The sequence below is a fragment of the Tachypleus tridentatus genome, chromosome 7 (genome assembly GCF_004210375.1).
Source record: "Tachypleus tridentatus isolate NWPU-2018 chromosome 7, ASM421037v1, whole genome shotgun sequence".
Lineage (NCBI taxonomy): Eukaryota > Metazoa > Arthropoda > Merostomata > Xiphosura > Limulidae > Tachypleus > Tachypleus tridentatus.
The window spans coordinates 14,359,609-14,379,445 of record NC_134831.1 but is presented as its reverse complement, the minus strand read 5'-3'; the positions used below and the strand labels follow the sequence as shown (position 1 = coordinate 14,379,445).

At 32.4% G+C, this 19,837-nt stretch overlaps 1 pseudogene across 1 annotated transcript in view; it reads left to right on the top strand.

Annotated features, from left to right (window-relative positions):
• The window catches only part of LOC143254930 (transmembrane protease serine 9-like), a 68,420-nt pseudogene that overhangs the window by 26,758 nt on the left and 21,825 nt on the right, over positions 1–19,837 (top strand). The window contains exons 13-16 of the transcript XR_013030374.1: positions 199–299; positions 3,264–3,529; positions 8,136–8,275; positions 9,307–9,475. The product of XR_013030374.1 is annotated as a transmembrane protease serine 9-like (transcript). The remainder of the gene's footprint in view (positions 1–198; positions 300–3,263; positions 3,530–8,135; positions 8,276–9,306; positions 9,476–19,837) is intronic.

Here is a 19,837-nt window from a genome sequence, read left to right as displayed (position 1 = left end):
TTTATCACTTTTGTTTACAAAATCAACGACTTTCTTCTCAGTTTAACAGTTAACAGTATCGAAAATTTGAAAGTTAAATATTATAATAGTTTGTTGGGTTTTTTTCTGAAAACCAAATGGGTTTTATCAAATATTCTTACTATTTTTAATTGCTGTTTTAATTCGGGATTGTGCTGAAAAGTGCTGTCTTTTCACCAGGCTGCTTTGATACGTGGACCTGGAGATTTAAGAGGACAATTCTGTGGTGGAGCACTCATTAATAGAAATTATGTTGTTACAGCTGCTCACTGTACACAAGGGTAAGTTTGGCACTGGCATAAATGGGTCACTCAAAATGTCATTCCTCTAGATACGAAACGTCTTACCGAAAAAATTATGATATTCATAGATAGCGGGAAAATATTGGTAAGCAGAAAAATTATAATACTTTGTAGTAATATTTTCAACCTGAGCGACATCTCACGTGCACGTGAGCCGAACGGTCAGATAACAAACATTCTATAGTTTACGTATAGCTATCCCTAATCCTAAAGTATTGACCAGAGGAAAGGCACACAATCAGTTGCACCTGCAGTCAAAAGGACGCTATCCATCATTGAGACTAGTAACAGTATTGACTGTCACTTAAAACAAATTCACAGTTGATGTAAGAAATATATACAGCAGCATCGCGGTGTAAACCTTGGACTTTTCGTTTCGTCCAGTTGCAGATGTAACACATATATACACAAGAACGTGTAAGAACGTAATAAAGTAGTAAATTAGTCTTTATATAAAAAGAAATTAATAAAGCCCATAGAGTTTAACGACCTTATTGAAACGTAATGTGATACAGTTCAAAATAAGAGGCTAGGGCGCGGGTTACCAGCAGCTTTATACGAGGGCTGTTCAAAAAATACGCGGACTGTTTGAATTGCGCGGCTTCAGTTGGTTCCAGGGGAATCCGCTTGCTGTCGCTAGGTTCGCACAGATCAGCCGATTACGACGCCATTTCCCGATTGCAGATATCTTCATTTGTGTATTAGTTACGCGGTTTTAAGTGAAGTGCGATTTTTTCGTTTGGCGGATTTCAGAATGAATGACCTGAAGGAGCAACGACTTGCTGTGAAATTTTGTGTTAACTTGGAAAATCTGCGACTGAAACTTTTGCTATGCTTAACACGGCTTACGGTGATTTTGCTATGAAGCGTACGGCATGTTTCAAGTGGCATGAACGTTTTAAGGATGGTCGACAGTTTATTGAAGATGATGAGCGTCCTGCACGTCCTTTCACGTCAACTGACGACCCACACGTCGACAAAATCAACACCCTGGTGCAAGCAAATCGGCGTCTGACTGTCAGGGAGCTTGCTGAAGAGTGTGGGATATCAGTTGGATCTTGTTACGAGATTTTGACCGAAAAATTGAAGATGCACCGCGTTGCTGCGAAATTCAGCCCTCAGAACTCGTGAGTTTTTGGCCAAACACTCGATCACTGTTCTTCCCCACCCACCCTACTGACCTGACCTTGCTCCTTGCGATTTTTTCTTGTTCCCCAAACTCAAAAGACCCTTGAAAGGAAGAAGATTTGAGACGATTCCCGAGATTAAGGCAAATGCGACGAAGGAGCTGGAGGACATTACAAAAGAAGCGTACCAGAACTGTTTCAACAAGTGGAAACACCGTTGGGATAAGTGTGTGCGTCGGGGAGGAGAGTACTTTGAAGGGGTCCCAGACCTGTAACTTCTAAATAAAGTACATTTTGTTTTATGACGTCAGTCCGCGTATTTTTTTAACAGACCTCGTACATCCGATGCTAAAAACTGTAATGAATTTATTTATTATGAAGAGTAATGCTGTTATTCAAGCGAAGACTGATGATCGGTGTGTAAAACAGTTATTGTTTATACATAAACTTTACGCAGAGCATAACGTAATTATTCGTATTTTACGAAACGTATTAATTTACATAGATAAACCAGATATGAAGAAAGTTAAAACACAGTTGTTGTTTTTTACTATACCCTGTACAGCAGAACATCATTTAAACACAATTCATGTAACAAGCTATTTTACAGTATATATAATTGTGGAAAGCAATTATTTGATTATCATCCCCACCCCCTGTGGTAGGCCATTTGAGCGCATCCTCCTGTTATAGGTCATTTGTTCACATCCCCCTGTAATGGGAAAACTTATCACATCCACCTATAGCAGTTTATTTTGTAACGGTCCAAAATGAACTCGCCAATACATTCAGAGTCCAACAGGAATAAAAACACAATTTATTAACGGTAATAACACTTAAAAATAAATTTTAAACACATTTAATAAACAAATGGCTGGCCAGTACTTCAAATTAATATTAATAAGTGATTCATCATAAATATTGATAAATCAATAATAAGGACATCTGAAAAAAGAATCGGAAAGAAAAACCTAATTTAAGAAAATAACCACAATAAATACAATAATTAAACAATAACAACAATAAATACAAGAATTAAACAATAACAACAACAAATACAATAATTAAACAATACCTTTCAATATTAATCTCGTGACTCTCTCTCTGAATGAAGCTTCTGGTAGGGTATTTATTCACGGAGTAGGTCATGAGAGTACGCCTCATGTGATAATAAATTTACATAATAATTTGATATGTTAATAGTATCTGTATGTCACCGCTAGGGATATTGATTCAAGTTTATTCGTATAATATATACAAATTATTGAGTACAAAATGAATTAGCGTTTTAAGGCAACTAAAATTCATATATAAACTGAATAATAGAAGGAAATAATAAATAAAAACTAAGTACAACTCTAATCTTTTTTTTTCTTTTTTTTTTGCTGTCACACAATTTAAGCATGTCGTCCTGAGCTGGGTAATGTTCTCACATCCCTATTGGTAGCTTATTTTATCATATTTTCTGAAACAGAGTGAGACCACAATACCATCTGGATTTTTACACACTTCAAGATTAACCTCTGATGGAATTAATTACACGTCTTTCACATTCAAAATAAACAGAGCCGTCGTAATCGAGGTGAGAATGTGCTACAGACGCCACCTGTTAACCTATAACAGCAGCCATCATCAATTGATGCTACTACTACAACATTGCAGCTGTTTAAGAGTTAATAAACAAACTCTAAATATTTCGATCTTGTATATTCTAGAAAAGTGAAGGCGAGTTTATAACTGTTTATGATCCAGTTATACTTACTAACTAAAGTATGATAAATCTCGTGTTGTGTTTTTCTCTTCTTATTTTTTGTAGACGTACCACAGACGAAATGAAAGTCCGACTAGGCGAATACGACTTCAGCAAGAAAGATGATAACTCTCCGACAGATGTCGCTATTGCCGAAATAATAAATCACCCAGATTTCGACAAAGTCAACTATTACAACGACATTGCATTATTACGGCTAGTAAAACCTGTTGCATTCTCAGAATTTATCCAGCCAATTTGTTTACCAGACCCGCGTCACGAGCTTCAGAATAAAATAGCAACAGTTACTGGTTGGGGAACAATGGCATATGGTCAGTATCAATTGTATTTATAAAGATAAAACAGGATTTGTATTCATTTTAACGTCTAAAAGAAAAATAGCTTGATCTTCTTACTTAAAAAAAAAGGTAATTAGGTCATAAACAAAACATGTTTATTTGTTTCTTTATTGGCGAAGCTCACACAATGGCTATTAACGCTGTGTTTATAGCAAGGAATCAAACCCTAAACTTGTGTGTTATAACTCCTCCAACTGCTCGGAATAGCCAGTTCATTGGGGCGATCGACTGTAATCTGAGGATTTCGGGTTCAAATCCCTGTCATACCGAACATGTTCGCTTTTTCAGCCGTGGAAGCATTACAATGCGACTGTCAATCCCATTATTCGTTGGCAAAAGAATAACCCAAGAGTTGGCGGTGGGTGGTGATGACAAGTCTTGCACTGGTAAATTAGGGACAGTTAGCGTAGATAGCCCTCATGTAGGTCTGCGCAAAATTAAACATGCATACACTCTTTTCTGCCTCTCTTTGAGGACTTCTAACTCTTAAACATGGGGTACGATACCCGTGATTGGTATATCGCAGAAATCCCACTGTGCAGCTTTGCGCTTTAAAAAAATCAAACAAAAAATTTATTATTTGTCACAAAACTCAAAATGAAGAATAATAAAACCTACTAATATACAGTAGTAAATAGTATACTCAATATTTGTACATTGTAATAAAACCTACTAATATACAGTAGTAAATAGTATACTCAATATTTGTACATTGTAATAAAACCTACTAATATACAGTAGTAAATAGTATACTCAATATTTGTACATTGTAATAAAACCTACTAATATACAGTAGTAAATAGTATACTCAATATTTGTACATTGTAATAAAACCTACTAATATACAGTAGTAAATAGTATACTCAATATTTGTACATTGTAATAAAACCTACTAATATACAGTAGTAAATAGTATACTCAATATTTGTACATTGTAATAAAACCTACTAATATACAGTAGTAAATAGTATACTCAATATTTGTACATTGTAATAAAACCTACTAATATACAGTAGTAAATAGTATACTCAATATTTGTACATTGTAATAAAACCTACTAATATACAGTAGTAAATAGTATACTCAATATTTGTACATTGTAATAAAACCTACTAATATACAGTAGTAAATAGTATACTCAATATTTGTACATTGTAATAAAACCTACTAATATACAGTAGTAAATAGTATACTCAATATTTGTACATTGTAATAAAACCTACTAATATACAGTAGTAAATAGTATACTCAATATTTGTACATTGTAATAAAACCTACTAATATACAGTAGTAAATAGTATACTCAATATTTGTACATTGTAATAAAACCTACTAATATACAGTAGTAAATAGTATACTCAATATTTGTACATTGTAATAAAACCTACTAATATACAGTAGTAAATAGTATACTCAATATTTGTACATTGTAATAAAACCTACTAATATACAGTAGTAAATAGTATACTCAATATTTGTACATTGTAATAAAACCTACTAATATACAGTAGTAAATAGTATACTCAATATTTGTACATTGTAATAAAATCTATTAATATACAGTAGTAAATAGTATACTCAATATTTGTACATTGTAATAAAACCTACTAATATACAGTAGTAAATAGTATACTCAATATTTGTACATTGTAATAAAACCTACTAATATACAGTAGTAAATAGTATACTCAATATTTGTACATTGTAATAAAACCTACTAATATACAGTAGTAAATAGTATACTCAATATTTGTACATTGTAATAAAACCTACTAATATACAGTAGTAAATAGTATACTCAATATTTGTACATTGTAATAAAACCTACTAATATACAGTAGTAAATAGTATACTCAATATTTGTACATTGTAATAAAACCTACTAATATACAGTAGTAAATAGTATACTCAATATTTGTACATTGTAATAAAACCTACTAATATACAGTAGTAAATAGTATACTCAATATTTGTACATTTTAATAAAACCTACTAATATACAGTAGTAAATAGTATACTCAATATTTGTACATTGTAATAAAACCTACTAATATACAGTAGTAAATAGTATACTCAATATTTGTACATTGCATCTATGGTCTATCTATTAAATTATGAGCAACATTAGTTGTAAAAAAGAATCATTTCAAATCTGTACATTCATAAAATTTGATGTTCATTTTCTATTTGTAGTTTGTGTTTATGTCAAAGTTAATAACGTATCCACCGCCGTTATAATTTTCAATAACTTATCGTGGACAAGGTAGCCATTGAATAGTCCACTAAAACCCACCATCGATGCCAAATGATTGACTTTCATAACGTATTCTCAGCAGTCTGAGAGAGATCCGTTTGTAGCAAATGAATAATTTTTAGTACTTACAGATAAAACGAAATCACGAGGTTAATCAGTTTCACATCATTTCTTAACATGATATTCTTTGAATTTCCGACAAGGATCAAAATCAGTGTCGTGCAATAAAAGCCAAGAAGCAACGTCTCTGTAATTCAAACCAGAGGTCAAAATTAAGTCATTATTTAAACGTTAAATAATGTAATTAAAAAATTAATAGTTCCATAATTACCTTCCTCTCTGTTTTATTAGTATGTTTTGTACCATTGTCAAATATGCATTACGTACTTTATGGTCTTAATAAATCTTCTCGACTCGTATGTAGCTTATATTTTACTACAATTAAACAGGTAAATATTTAATAGTTACTTCAACTTGACAATATAACAAAACCTTTCATTCTCACTTAGCTTCTAGTGTATTCGCACTGTTGTTGTTTTTTAATCCTAAATAACTTTTATACAAGACAGTTTCCTGGTCACATTGTCACATCTTTACATCACTGTCACATCTTTACATCACTGTTACATCTTTACATCACTGTCACATCTTTACATCACTGTCACATCTTTACATCACTGTTACATCTTTACATCATTGTCACATCTTTACATCACTGTCACATCTTTACATCACTGTTACATCTTTACATCCCTGTCACATCTTTACATCACTGTTACATCTTTACATCCCTGTCACATCTTTACATCACTGTTACATCTTTACATCATTGTCACATCTTTACATCACTGTCACATCTTTACATCACTGTTACATCTTTACATCCCTGTCACATCTTTACATCACTGTTACATCTTTACATCCCTGTCACATCTTTACATCACTGGCACTTAAAATAATTCTAAAAAACTGTCGCATCTTTTCACGTCATTATTCCTTAAATAATTTCATTATACCGATTTCTCGTTACTAGTAATTTAAACCATCCTATTGGTCACACTGTCACATCTCCACGTTACTAGATCTTAACATCATTTCAATGATCATACTGTCACATGTTGTCGTGTCGTTATTAATAATTTAAACCATCCTATTGGTCACACTGTCACATCTCCACGTTACTAGATATTAACATCATTTCAATGATCATACTGTCACATGTTGTCGTGTCGTTATTAATAACTTAAACCATCCTATTGGTCACACTGTCACATCTTCACGTTACTAGATCTTAACATCATTTCATTGATCATACTGTCACATGTTGTCGTGTCGTTATTAATAACTTAAACCATCCTATTGGTCACACTGTCACATCTCCACGTTACTAGATCTTAACATCATTTCAATGATCATACTGTCACATGTTGTCGTGTCGTTATTAATAATTTAAACCATCCTATTGGTCACACTGTCACATCTTCACGTTACTAGATCTTAACATCATTTCATTGATCATACTGTCACATGTTGTCGTTATTAATAATTTAAACCATCCTATTGGTCACACTGTCACATCTTCACGTTACTAGATATTAACATCATTTCATTGATCATACTGTCACATGTTCTCGTTACTAGTAATTTAAACCATCCTATTGGTCACACTGTCACATCTCCACGTTACTAGATCTTAACATCATTTCAATGATCATACTGTCACATGTTGTCGTGTCGTTATTAATAATTTAAACCATCCTATTGGTCACACTGTCACATCTTCACGTTACTAGATCTTAACATCATTTCATTGATCATACTGTCACATGTTGTCGTGTCGTTATTAATAATTTAAACCATCCTATTGGTCACACTGTCACATCTTCACGTTACTAGATCTTAACATCATTTCATTGATCATACTGTCACATGTTGTCGTTATTAATAATTTAAACCATCCTATTGGTCACACTGTCACATCTCCACGTTACTAGATATTAACACCATTCTATTACCTGTGATCAGAAATTAAATTCCATTAGATGTTTCAACCTTACAAAACATATTAAGCATGTTTGTGTATGATTACAATATTGCAATGATACTTGAGTGTACAATTCATGTTGATTTACCGGGACGTGACTATTAAATATTCATTTGTAATGTAATTAGTATAACAAACTGATTGGTTAAATATAATCATATTTTGATGGAATTCGTCCGTGTGCTACGTACGAATTCTAGATCCAAATTTTGAATAATGTTTTTAGACCCATTTCATCCTCTTTTAACGTTTTTCCACATGGTTAACTTTTATACTGCTAGGTGGTGCTGCAAGCAACGTTTTAAGAGAAGTTAACATCCCCATTTGGAATAACAAAGAATGTAACGATACGTTTACACAAAACATTACTAAAGTATTCCTTTGTGCTGGATCTAGGAATGGAGATAAGGATTCATGTCAGGTAAGATGTCATGGAACAATAGGTTGTTTCTTGAACAGTAAACTTGATTGTCAGCGTTAGAATGTCAAGACTGAAATTTTGCAGCATTGGTATCAAGTAGAAAGCTGTCTCTCATAGTAACCAAAAGTCACTGTTGAATAATTATGCATCATATTGGTAGGTTAAAGGCTGATAATAAAGCGATGTTACAGTTTATATCATTCATTACGAGATAGGTCACTATCTCCTGAAATTAAAGCAAATATCGTTGAAACCTCCTGTATTGTAATCCTTTTCTCTAATACCACTCATCTTGCAACTTATTTGGTTAAAAAAACATAAATATATGTTTTAAAATAGCTTATATTTCTTTAACGATCTTTGGAATTATATTTTTGACCATCCTTTTATTTTTAAGTTTAATGATTTAACGAACTTTTGTTAATTTTTATTTCTATTAATTTTCATCTATTTTAGTTTGAAGTTAAATTGACAAAGAGTACGATTAATCCATGCGAGTAAAGTAAAGTTATGTCTATGAAATCAACGTTTTTTTCATAGAATATTAATAAAGTATCAACAACTTTACGCTACTTTATAAATACTGTAGTCCTCCGCTGGTACAGTGGTGTATCTACTGATTTACAAAACTAAACTCAGGGGTTCGATTCTCCTTGATGGACTCAGCAGATACCCCGATCTGGTTTTGCTGTAAGAAAATACACACTGTAAATATTTTATTTGTTCAACAACACAGTAGCACATGCGTATCTAGTGCGAACAAGTTAGGACTAACCTTATTTTCACTTACGTGAGTTTAAGTAATTTTGAATATAAATGAGTTTGTAGGTTTTGCAAATAACATTTTTTTTTTCACTGTAGATTTCTGTATTATATCCGTGGTTCAATTCTACACTTAGAAAAACACCTAGCGGGTAACTTTTGGTTTTCAAGCTGTTACAAAGCTAGTTATTTATGGTGTCTTGAAGCTCAGTAAGGATGAGTATTTTGAGTATTATACTGCCTCGAGTTAACGGAAATTAATATTTTAGGGTGATTCTGGAGGGCCACTGATGTGGGAAGCTCCAAATCGACGATGGACATTGGTCGGTATTGTTTCATGGGGAATTAGATGTGCTGAGCCCAATTATCCAGGGGTTTATACAAGAGTCACCGAATTTTTGGACTGGATCAGAAAGAACATGTCTTAACAATCCAATGGTAACTGTCTATTAAAATTGATTCTTTATTGAATAAATATACTCCTATTTAATAACATTCTACCTTAAAAATTAGTTTGGTTTGTTACCGATATTCATATACAGGATTGTCCAACCCACTCGTCTTTAATTCTAAACTGAAAAGCTAGAGGAAGGTAGTTAGTCAATTGCACCCAACGCCAACTCTTGTGCTACTCTAATCAAATAATGAGAATTGACCATCACTCTTATAACGCACATACGGTTTAGTACGATATACACAATATATATATATATATATATATACATTTTCTTTATGCAACACAAAACGTGGAGAAATGGATGTACAATCCTTCACGTTAACCTATGGACCATGTCTACCCAAAAACACCAGGTAGCAATCAACTGACCAATAGCTGTTTTCGTAATGTTTGACTAAAGAAACTAGTTTTCCTAAGTGCAAGTCACCTTAACGTTTACAGTCTAATATAAGTTTTATACAAGTAGTTTCATTTTCATTGTTTTGTTTATCCCCTTCTTATAATTCAAACCTGCTTAATTAGTAAATATTGAAATATCTCAACTTCCTCCTGTCCTTCTCTGGGACAGCGATAAGTCTACGGATTTACAATCCTAAAATCAGAGTTCGATTTCTCTCAGTGAACACAGCAGATAGTCTCATGTGACTTTACAATGAGAAATACACACACGTAACTTCCTCTCCAGTTGGTAAAAAATTAAGTAAATAAGTATTCGGTAAGTTCAATGAATGTTCTATTTTTCATCTAGATTAATTTATGTCGAAAATGATAACACACTTGTAATATTTAGCTTAATTATGAATATGTATCTTGTACTACAGGATATAAAAATCATATTAGTGTACAAGGTTAGTATTTTTTTTATTTTAAAAAGATGACTAGGAATCGTCAAAAAAGTACAGAAAAAATCAAGTCAAACTACAAAGGTTATATTTGTAAGCCAACAACTAGGGATTCTGAAGAAAAAAAAAACGTAAACAAAAATGCTATAAATAGTGTTTAGATTATTGTCTCAAGCTACAAATCTCTCGTTTGATTCCATGTCTACAATACTTACCAATTTTGATATAATAAAAGCCATAGGTGCATTAGCCAAACTACTACTGAGTATATTACAACTACGCGTACTTTTATAAGTGTAAACTACTTAGTTGACTATACTCTGGTGCACTTCGTTTTCATACAATACAGTACGTAATCATTTTTATTGCTAAACCATTTGTAAAAAAATTATAAAAAAGCTAACACCATTTCACCATTTTCTGCTAATGTAATATCGAAACGGATTGGCTATATTAACAAATACAAGAAAGTTTCCACCAACTAGTAAATGCGCTTACACTCTTTGATAATGAAGCGACTTTTGAATTAAAGAAACAATCAAATAAATTCTTCAACAGCTAAGAATTTTTACCTTTTTATAAATCATAAAATTTCATTACACATTTCCTGGACGCGTGTGTGATTAAATGTTAGACATGTACTACTTATTGTTTTATTATTATTTTACTTCCATTTGTAGTTCTCAAAAGCATAGAATGTGTATTTTATGGGAATTTCAAATCACGATGAATGACCTTCCATAGTTTAATTAACAGTGTAATAATTAAATATATCACATCTCCTCGTGGTGTGTTATTGGAATATGAGAAACACAATAATACACCATTGACGATTATTTAAAATTTTTCCTTAAAAAATTAGTTGATAAAAAACTATAAAAAGTGTGATTTTTTAATTATTAAAATAAAAGCGATATTTTTTTCTCGCGATTGGTGTTTTGAGGTTTTCGCGAGACTTTTCCAGAAACACAAGAAACTGTTTTTTCTTAACGATTGAGAATGTTAAAAAGGTTTATTTATTGTAATATTAATTACATTATTACTTAAAATGAAAACTTTTATTTCAAAATTAAGACTTTGTGTAACGTCTTCTGGAAGACATTTGAAAAATTAAATTTCCGTTTGAAATCGCTGTATGCTAATGGTCATATTGAAATAGAGGATGAACTTGCTTTTGTTATATTGTTTACTTTTTTACTAAGCCATTATATTGTAATATATTCATTTATATATGTACATGTATTTTTTTTTCTATTTATGTTTATTTGCATATGTCTTGGCATGGCAGGTGGTTAGAGCACTCGACTCCCAATCTGGAAGTACTGGTTCGAATCTCCTTCTCACCAAACATGCTAGCCCTTTTAACCGTGGTGACGTTATTATATGACGATCAATCCCACTATTCGTTGGTAAAAGTGTTGCGCAAGAGTTAGCGATGGGTGGTGTTGATTAGGTGCCTTCCATCTAGTCTTTCACTGCAAAATTAAGAATGGCTAGCGTAGATAGCCCTTGTGTAGCTCTGCAAGAAAATTCCAAAGAAACAAATTATATGCATTTATATTTAAGATCTTCATTGCATACTCTTAAATAATTCAAACATGAATTTTCGTGAGTTGGGTTATATTTAATTCCCACCTAATACTTTTCATAGAAAAAAATGGACACAAAGTTCATTTATTACTAGTCAACGATCATTTGTTCATTTAGTACTTTAATTAATAACTTAAGTCAATAAATTTTTAGGCTTAAGTTATTAAAATGGTTTCCTGCTTGTGTAAAATTGATCTGATATTGTGACACATTCCTCCCTGTCAAAATTTAAAACCACAATAGAGAAAGTTAGGCAAAGATATAGGTTCAAGGTCTTGATAAAAACGAATAAAAACCTTTTGGGTTAAGCCTAGCGCTTTCGAAGGGTGGGCCTTCCTTTTTCAGGGACAAGTTCAGCCAGTGTATCCAAAATTGTTTCCATTTTGAGAAAAATAGAAAACCTTTTCCATTTTATGGACAGAATTTGCCCCTGGAGTAGAAAGATCCGCCTTTTGAAAGTTCTCGGGTTATAGGGTTTTAATTATTTCTATTGAAAAAAAGCTGTTATTCATAATAAGGTTTATATAGTCCCACCATTACAAAAATGATCCAGACGGTCAGAAATTTCTGTTTCTTTTTGCTCCTCACGAGGAATTAAGAGTTAACTTGTAAAGTGACTAAAGTGAGATGACTGTCGTGCTAAAGGGACATGATTAAGCCTAACCGTTGGGAGTGTGATCATTGCGTGTATGGGTACTAATCATGAATAAAAAAAAGCCTCAAGACATCAGGGAAAAGCGTGAAAGTCAAGCCAGAAACAGGAAGTCGGAAACAGGAAGTAGAGGTGTGTGAGTATTGGTGGACACTGATGGTTAACATGGTTGATACTATCTATCTCTTGTTGTTGCTGTTGTTCGCTGTACCTTTTTCTGTACGAGACGGACCAAGGCAGTTTTATATGATTTATTGAAGGCTGATTTAGTCCTATCACGTAGCTTTGTCTGATTGTTTTATTAACGATGGGACTACATCAGCCTTACTATAAATAAGAGCCTTATCTAAAAATAATAGAAAACAATGTTTACAATTATTTTCACGAAGTAATGAACCGGATAGGAAAAAAATCATTGTTATTTGTTATATTTAACAAATAATGAATCAGATATATAAAGAATCATTGTTGTTTGTTATCTTTACTAAATAATGAATCGAATAGATAAAGAATCATTGTTATTTGTTATCTTTAGTAAATAATGAACCGGATGGCAAAAATCATTGTTATTTATTATTTCTACTAAGTAATGAACTGGATAGGAAACTGATTGTTAATCTGCTTTTTATTATTATTATGATACCTCTTTACCTTTTTTAAAGATATAAAAATAATTTTTCTGGTGTTTTCTATCAATTTCTTTTAATTTTTGATAGCGTTTTTAAACTGAATACAGAACAATTTCGTTTCAGTTGTCTTGTTTCATGTAATAATGTGTTTGCTTGATGAAATAAAAATGAAAGATTTAAACAAATTATATCGATAAACTTTATTTCAAATAACATAATTTTCTTTATATTCTTCCATTAAAGTATATAGACAGGAATAGAAAGTTGGTTATGTTATACATTGTAATGGTCACACCCCTTCATCTCACGGGCAGAATCAGGCTGTAGCGCACTCGTTGAGATAGCCTGATATTATTTCTTACCAATGAAGCAAAAACCTCGAAGGTTCAAGAATATTTTTTCAAACTAGTTGTTTATACAACTTTCATCACTGATGGCTGCAGTTTTCCGAATAATATACGAGTGACAGAAAAAAATCAAAGAAAAAATATAAACATTAGAGTTAATCCCACTAATTACTCACCGTATTTTTTGTGTCTCCGAAGGCTCGAGCAACAAGAGTAAGATCTTATAACATAGGTAAACACAGACAGGTGAGGCCTTGTGTCTAACATCAACAAATAGTGTCTATACAAATCTTTTAATTTATTATGCAAACTCTTTGTACTAAATTTGGAGGAATAAATTAAATTACTTAATGTTAATAAATTGAGGAAATAATAATATTAATTGTTAAACTTGTAAATTGCCGACTTGTTTTTACATCGCTCTGAATAAAATTATATATTTGCATCTGGATCAAATCTAAAAATGAACTCATATATTAATGAAACCATGAGGATGTGACAGATTGAATAAAGTACCATCTTATCGCGTATCAGAAAAGTGAAATACATTATCCTGCAGGGATTCGTAAATTGGCTGCCCCAGTTGTTGGGCAAGCATTATCTAGTAATCAACAAGGTTGAGCTGTGAAACAGAAGGTTTGTAGTTTGTGGCTCGTTGTCTCTAAAACGTGATAGTTTCCCTCTTTCTAGTCTTTCATATTTTATCTAGAGAAAACTATGGACGGATAGTCACGTATTGCATTGCGCAAAATTTTGAAACAAGCAAGTAACTGGTGATGTAGAAAAATATTTTGTTTAAAAATGTCCAACGAGATTAGGTAATCAATCACGCGTGGTGGATTTACAAAAAAAAAATAATAACTACTGTTGTCCAATCTACATATTGTTGTATCCAATCTCACTTTTTGTAATGTGAGTGATCGATGATTCCTTATTGTACTATCAAGAAACCAATGAGAGAGTTAGAGAGCGGCTATTTAAAACCAATGATATATATGTGTTTATAAAATATTTAAGACCATTTTGAAGTAAACTTGTAAGATCTGCTTTAGCACTCGTGAACTTCGTGTGAATAAATTGACTGAAATCAGATACGACACAATAGTGATGTTCTTACTAAACTGTAATCGGTTCGTATTTATGTATTTATACAATGGAATCATATGGTTATAAGTAGTAGTACTCCAGTGAGTCAGCGGTAATTTTACAGACTTATAACGTCAATATTCGGAGTTAGATTCCTCGAGGTAGACACAACAGATAACCCAATTTAACTTTGTTCTGAAAGAACAATAAAAATTATTATGAATTTGAAAAGAACTTTGAGTAGATTTGTCTCCTATACATTGAATTATCTTTGAACGTTTCCAAATGTTTTTACTACTGTATTTCTTTTACTGGCAACTAACACTTTGGGAGTGTAATGTTTCAACAAAGAACTGCTAAAAGTATCTATTTAATCTCAACTAAATTTGATCCATGATTTCACTTACATTGTTAAGACCATACTTTTAACAAATAATTACGTACCGCCATCTAGTAGTGTGCAATATAAATTCCAAACTTTTAGGGGAAAAAAAAAAAAGGTAATTGTAGTGCGGTATAAACATTATACCTCAAGAAGGTTCGTTATCAGAAAGTACCTAAAAATTATTTTAACACTCATTTATTAACAACAAATAATAAATTGTATGTGAACTAAGCCATATTGTCAAACTTCTGAAGTTATTAACTATATGTAACAATTTACAATATTCAATGAAGTTGATTTTTTTAATTAAATCATTCACAGACAATCAGCGAGGTGAATAAAAGATAATTTTGAAAACTTCTAACAAATATAAAACTAAATTTTATCCTTTGATACTTTAAGAGAAAAATTAAATATTAGAAACACTAATTACTTTTGAGGTGTGAAAAATAAAGTTATGAAACACAGATTAAACGTTTAGAGAATAAATAACTACAATTAGACGGTGAAGTTAGGCCTATAATTAACTAATAAAATTAATTGATGTTGTAGTTTAACTGCTACCATGTGAAACGTGAATCTTGAGAACAGGTATGTAAATATTAAAATGAACTAAACATACTAACGAATATTTGCTACTTTAGTATGACTTTTATGTTTCGTTACTTTAATATCATTTAACAATTCCAAAATGATTACTAATTCCCAAGATTAAAAATAATTATACTCCCCCATTCAAATACGTAATGCCATCTATCAGAAATTATTGGAAACATTAACCTCACACAAAAAATTTTTTTTCTTGTTGATAATTCAAAATTCACCTTCTTCATTTTGTTTAAAATCCAAAACACGCACCATTAACTTATAAGTTTCTCAGTTGTTTTGTTTTAATAGGTTTATATTTTGCAACGAGGCTACGATATTTTCTTTAGTTTTCTTAAGATACAATAATGTTTCTCAGTATTTGAGAAACTGAGGTGAAAATCATTACGTGTGAAAGGCGATGGTAATTAATATAAAATAATAATATTACTTTAGGCTTAAGGTATTTAATTTTCAATTGAAAACATAGTTTTTAATTGGGGATGTCAACCTCATGTGAATCATATCATACTTTAAATTTAATATTAAATAATCACACAACTTTTATATTTTGAATGAAAATACTATAAATATGGCAGGACCCGGCATGACCAAGCGTGTTAAGGCGTGCAACTCGTAATCTGAGGGTCACGGGTTCGCATCGCGCCAAACATGCTCGCCCTCCCAGCCGTGGGGGTATTATAATGTTACGGTCAATCCCACTATTCGTTGGTAAAAGAGTAGCCCAAGAGTTAGTTGGCGGTGGGTGGTGATGACTAGCTGCCTTCTCTCTAGTCTTACACTGCTAAATTAGGGACGGTTAGCACAGATAACCCTCGAGTAGCCTTGTGCGAAATTCAAAAACAAACAAACAAACAATAGATGTGGCTACCAGTTTGGCCAGTTGTGGTTTCATTCCGGTAAGTCGTACACTCAATCTTTTTTTTTCCGCGCCTTTATTCGCATCTAAGATGTTTTTGATTACATATAATACTTGCTGAATCAACCATTCCTTGTTCAAAGTACTTGAAGTAGGCATTTAAGAACAAAGAAATTTATCTTAACGTTTATTTACAAAATTCAATTTTTCAAGACATTTTAATTTTTATTTAAACCGTTGATTTTGTGAACAAAAGTTGCAAGATTAAGTAAATTAAGATTTCTTGATAAACCACATTGAGAATCATATGATAAATTGCCACATGTAATCCTTGTCTTCTTATATCTCCTTCCTAAAACCCTCATGAACAGCGTCATTCCTCATAATCCAACTCCCAATCCACAACTTACTGTTATTTTCATATTCCACTCAACCCTCAGAAACCTAATCATTAATCTCACAAATTTCATAAGATAAAGAAACCGAGTCGTGTTTTAGGCATGTTGATAAATAAGACTTGTGTGAAACAGAAACTAAAATAGACTTACAACGAACCAGACATGTTATTTAAAGGTACAGCACAAACCATGTAAGAAGGGCAATAAGGGACACCTGACGGATACCTTTAGAATTAAAAACGAACATTACATTTCACTGTGACGACAAAATCGTCATAACAGATGTGCAACAAACATTAAAAACACAAGAACCAAAACATGTACGTTGAAACAAGACAAATAAATACACATGTTCAATCCTATTTAATTCATTTGTCTGAACATAATTTGAAAACCAAACCCCTACCTTAGACATATAAAAACAAAGTAGTGAAACTACCATTAAAAACCATATATCTATCACCACCATTAACAATAGGATTTATAATATATTGCCATACTTAGCGGGAAACACCCATTACGAAATATTTGATTAAAGACACAAAATAATCACAAAACAAAAAGGTGGAGAAGCTCGAGAAAATATTCAGAAGTGAAACCATCTAAACCAGAAGATTTATCATCCAGAAACTGTTGATGAAACCATCTAAGCCAGAAGATTTACAATCCAAAAACTGTTGATGAAACCATCTAAGCCAGAAGATTTACCATCCAGAAACTGTTGATGAAACCATCTTAGCCAGAAGATTTACCATCCAGAAACTGTTGATGAAACCATCTAAGCCAGGATATTTACCATCCAGAAACTGTTGAGGAAACCATCTAAGCCAGGAGATTTGTTATCCGGAAACTGTTGATGAAACCATCTAAGCCAGAAGATATACCATCCAGAAACTGTTGAGGAAACCATCTAAGCCAGGAGATTTGTTATCCGGAAACTGTTGATGAATCCATCTAAGCCACAAGATTTACCATCCAGAAATTGTTGATGAAACCATCTAAGCCAGAAAAAAAAAGATTTACCATCCAGAAACTGTTGATGAAACCATCTAAGCCAGAATATTTACCATCCAGAAACTGTTGAGGAAACCATCTAAGCCAGGAGATTTGTTGTCCAGAAACGGTTGATGAAACAATCTAAGTCAGGAGATTTGTTGTCCGGAAACGGTTGATGAAACAATCTAAGTCAGGAGATTTACCATCAAGAAAATGTTGGTGAAACCATCTAAGCTAAAATATTTACCATCCAGAAACTGTTGAAGAAACCATATAAGCCAGGAAATTTGTTGTCCGGAAACTGTTGATGAAACCATCTAAGCCAGGAGATCTACAATCGAATTCACAGTTTTCAATCATAACTCAACTTTGGCACCTCAAACGACCGACACCCTAATTTTAACCATTTCCTGTACTTTCTTCATCGGTTTCTGCTCCTGATTGGCTGTTTTTCTTCTCTAACAGCACCAGAAATAATCTCCAACTCGTCTTCTATTAATGTACTGTACTATATCTTTCTGAATTCTCCTTAAAGTCGCCAAACGAGTCCACAGTTTTCAACCATAACTCAATCTTGGCACCTACTGTTCCCTATATGTTTCTTCCCATTTATCCAAAAGTTCATTATTGGGTAAATGTTTCCGTTTTCACTTTCCTCTTTAAAGAACATTGATGCAAACCAACATTCTTCAAGAGTAAATTCGGAATAAGTAAGTGTAAACGTTCGTAATCTTCTACGACAACATTGCTAACTGAATTTTATATTTTACATTTCCTGTTCATTTCTAATTTATCATTTCTCAATAATGAACCTTTAACTTATAAAAATACTAAGAGTATAGGATGTCCTAACTTACCTGGCATGGCATGGCCAGGTGGATGGCACACTCTACTCGTAATCTGAGGGTCGAAGGCTCGAAACTCATCATGTCAAATATTCTCTCCCTTTCAGCCGTGGTGACATTATAACGTGCTGTCAATCCTACTTTTCGGTGGTAGAAGAGTAGCCCAAGCGTTGGCGGTGGGTGGTGATGACTAGATGCCTTCCTCTAGTCTTACACTGCTAAATTAGGGATGGCTAGTTCAGTTAGCCTTCGTGTAACTTTGCGCTAAATTAAAATAAAATTAATCTACCTAAATTAGATATTGGAATTATGATATTAGACAAACATTGTAAATAACTTAGAAATAGTGTTTAATGTGTTCACTAGATGGCAAAACAAACTATGTTTGTCATAATTGTTAGTTAGAGTCGTTTTCCGCAGGATTTTTCTTAGTGTTATTGGAGAAGTAACAAATTCTAGAAAAAAAACAACTTGAATATTAATTAAGATACAAATATACTTTAAACATGAAACTTGTTTACGTTAAAGCTCCTAAATAAAATAAAATAATGAGTAAAACTTCTGTGATATATTACAAAATCGAATATCAACTCAAAGAGATTTCAGCTAAGCCTATTTACAGGCTAACATTGAACTTTCAGATTTACATTTAATATGAAACAGCAACCATAACTTCGTTTAGTTTTCTACCTGGAATATTTTGAGCTTTACTTTTCATTTCATTGCTTGAAATGAAGATGAACTGTTAGAGAGAACCAATGAGCTTACGGTATAATTTTCATAATGTTTTACACTAGTTTCGACACGTCCACAATCTCTTTCAAAAATTAAAGGGATCAAGATAATGTGGTGATAATGCTCGCCCTTTCAGTCGTGGGGGCGTTATAATGTGACTGTCAATCCCACTATTCGTTGGTAAAAGAGTTGGCGGTGGGTGGTGATGACTAGCTGCCTTCCCTCTCGTCTTACACTGCTAAATTAGGGACGGCTAGCACAGATAGCCCTCGAGCAGCTTTGTGCGAAATTCAAAAACAAACAAACAAACAAATAATATAAGTTTGTTATTTACAATAAAATAAGTTCACTATGTATAGTATAACACGTTTGT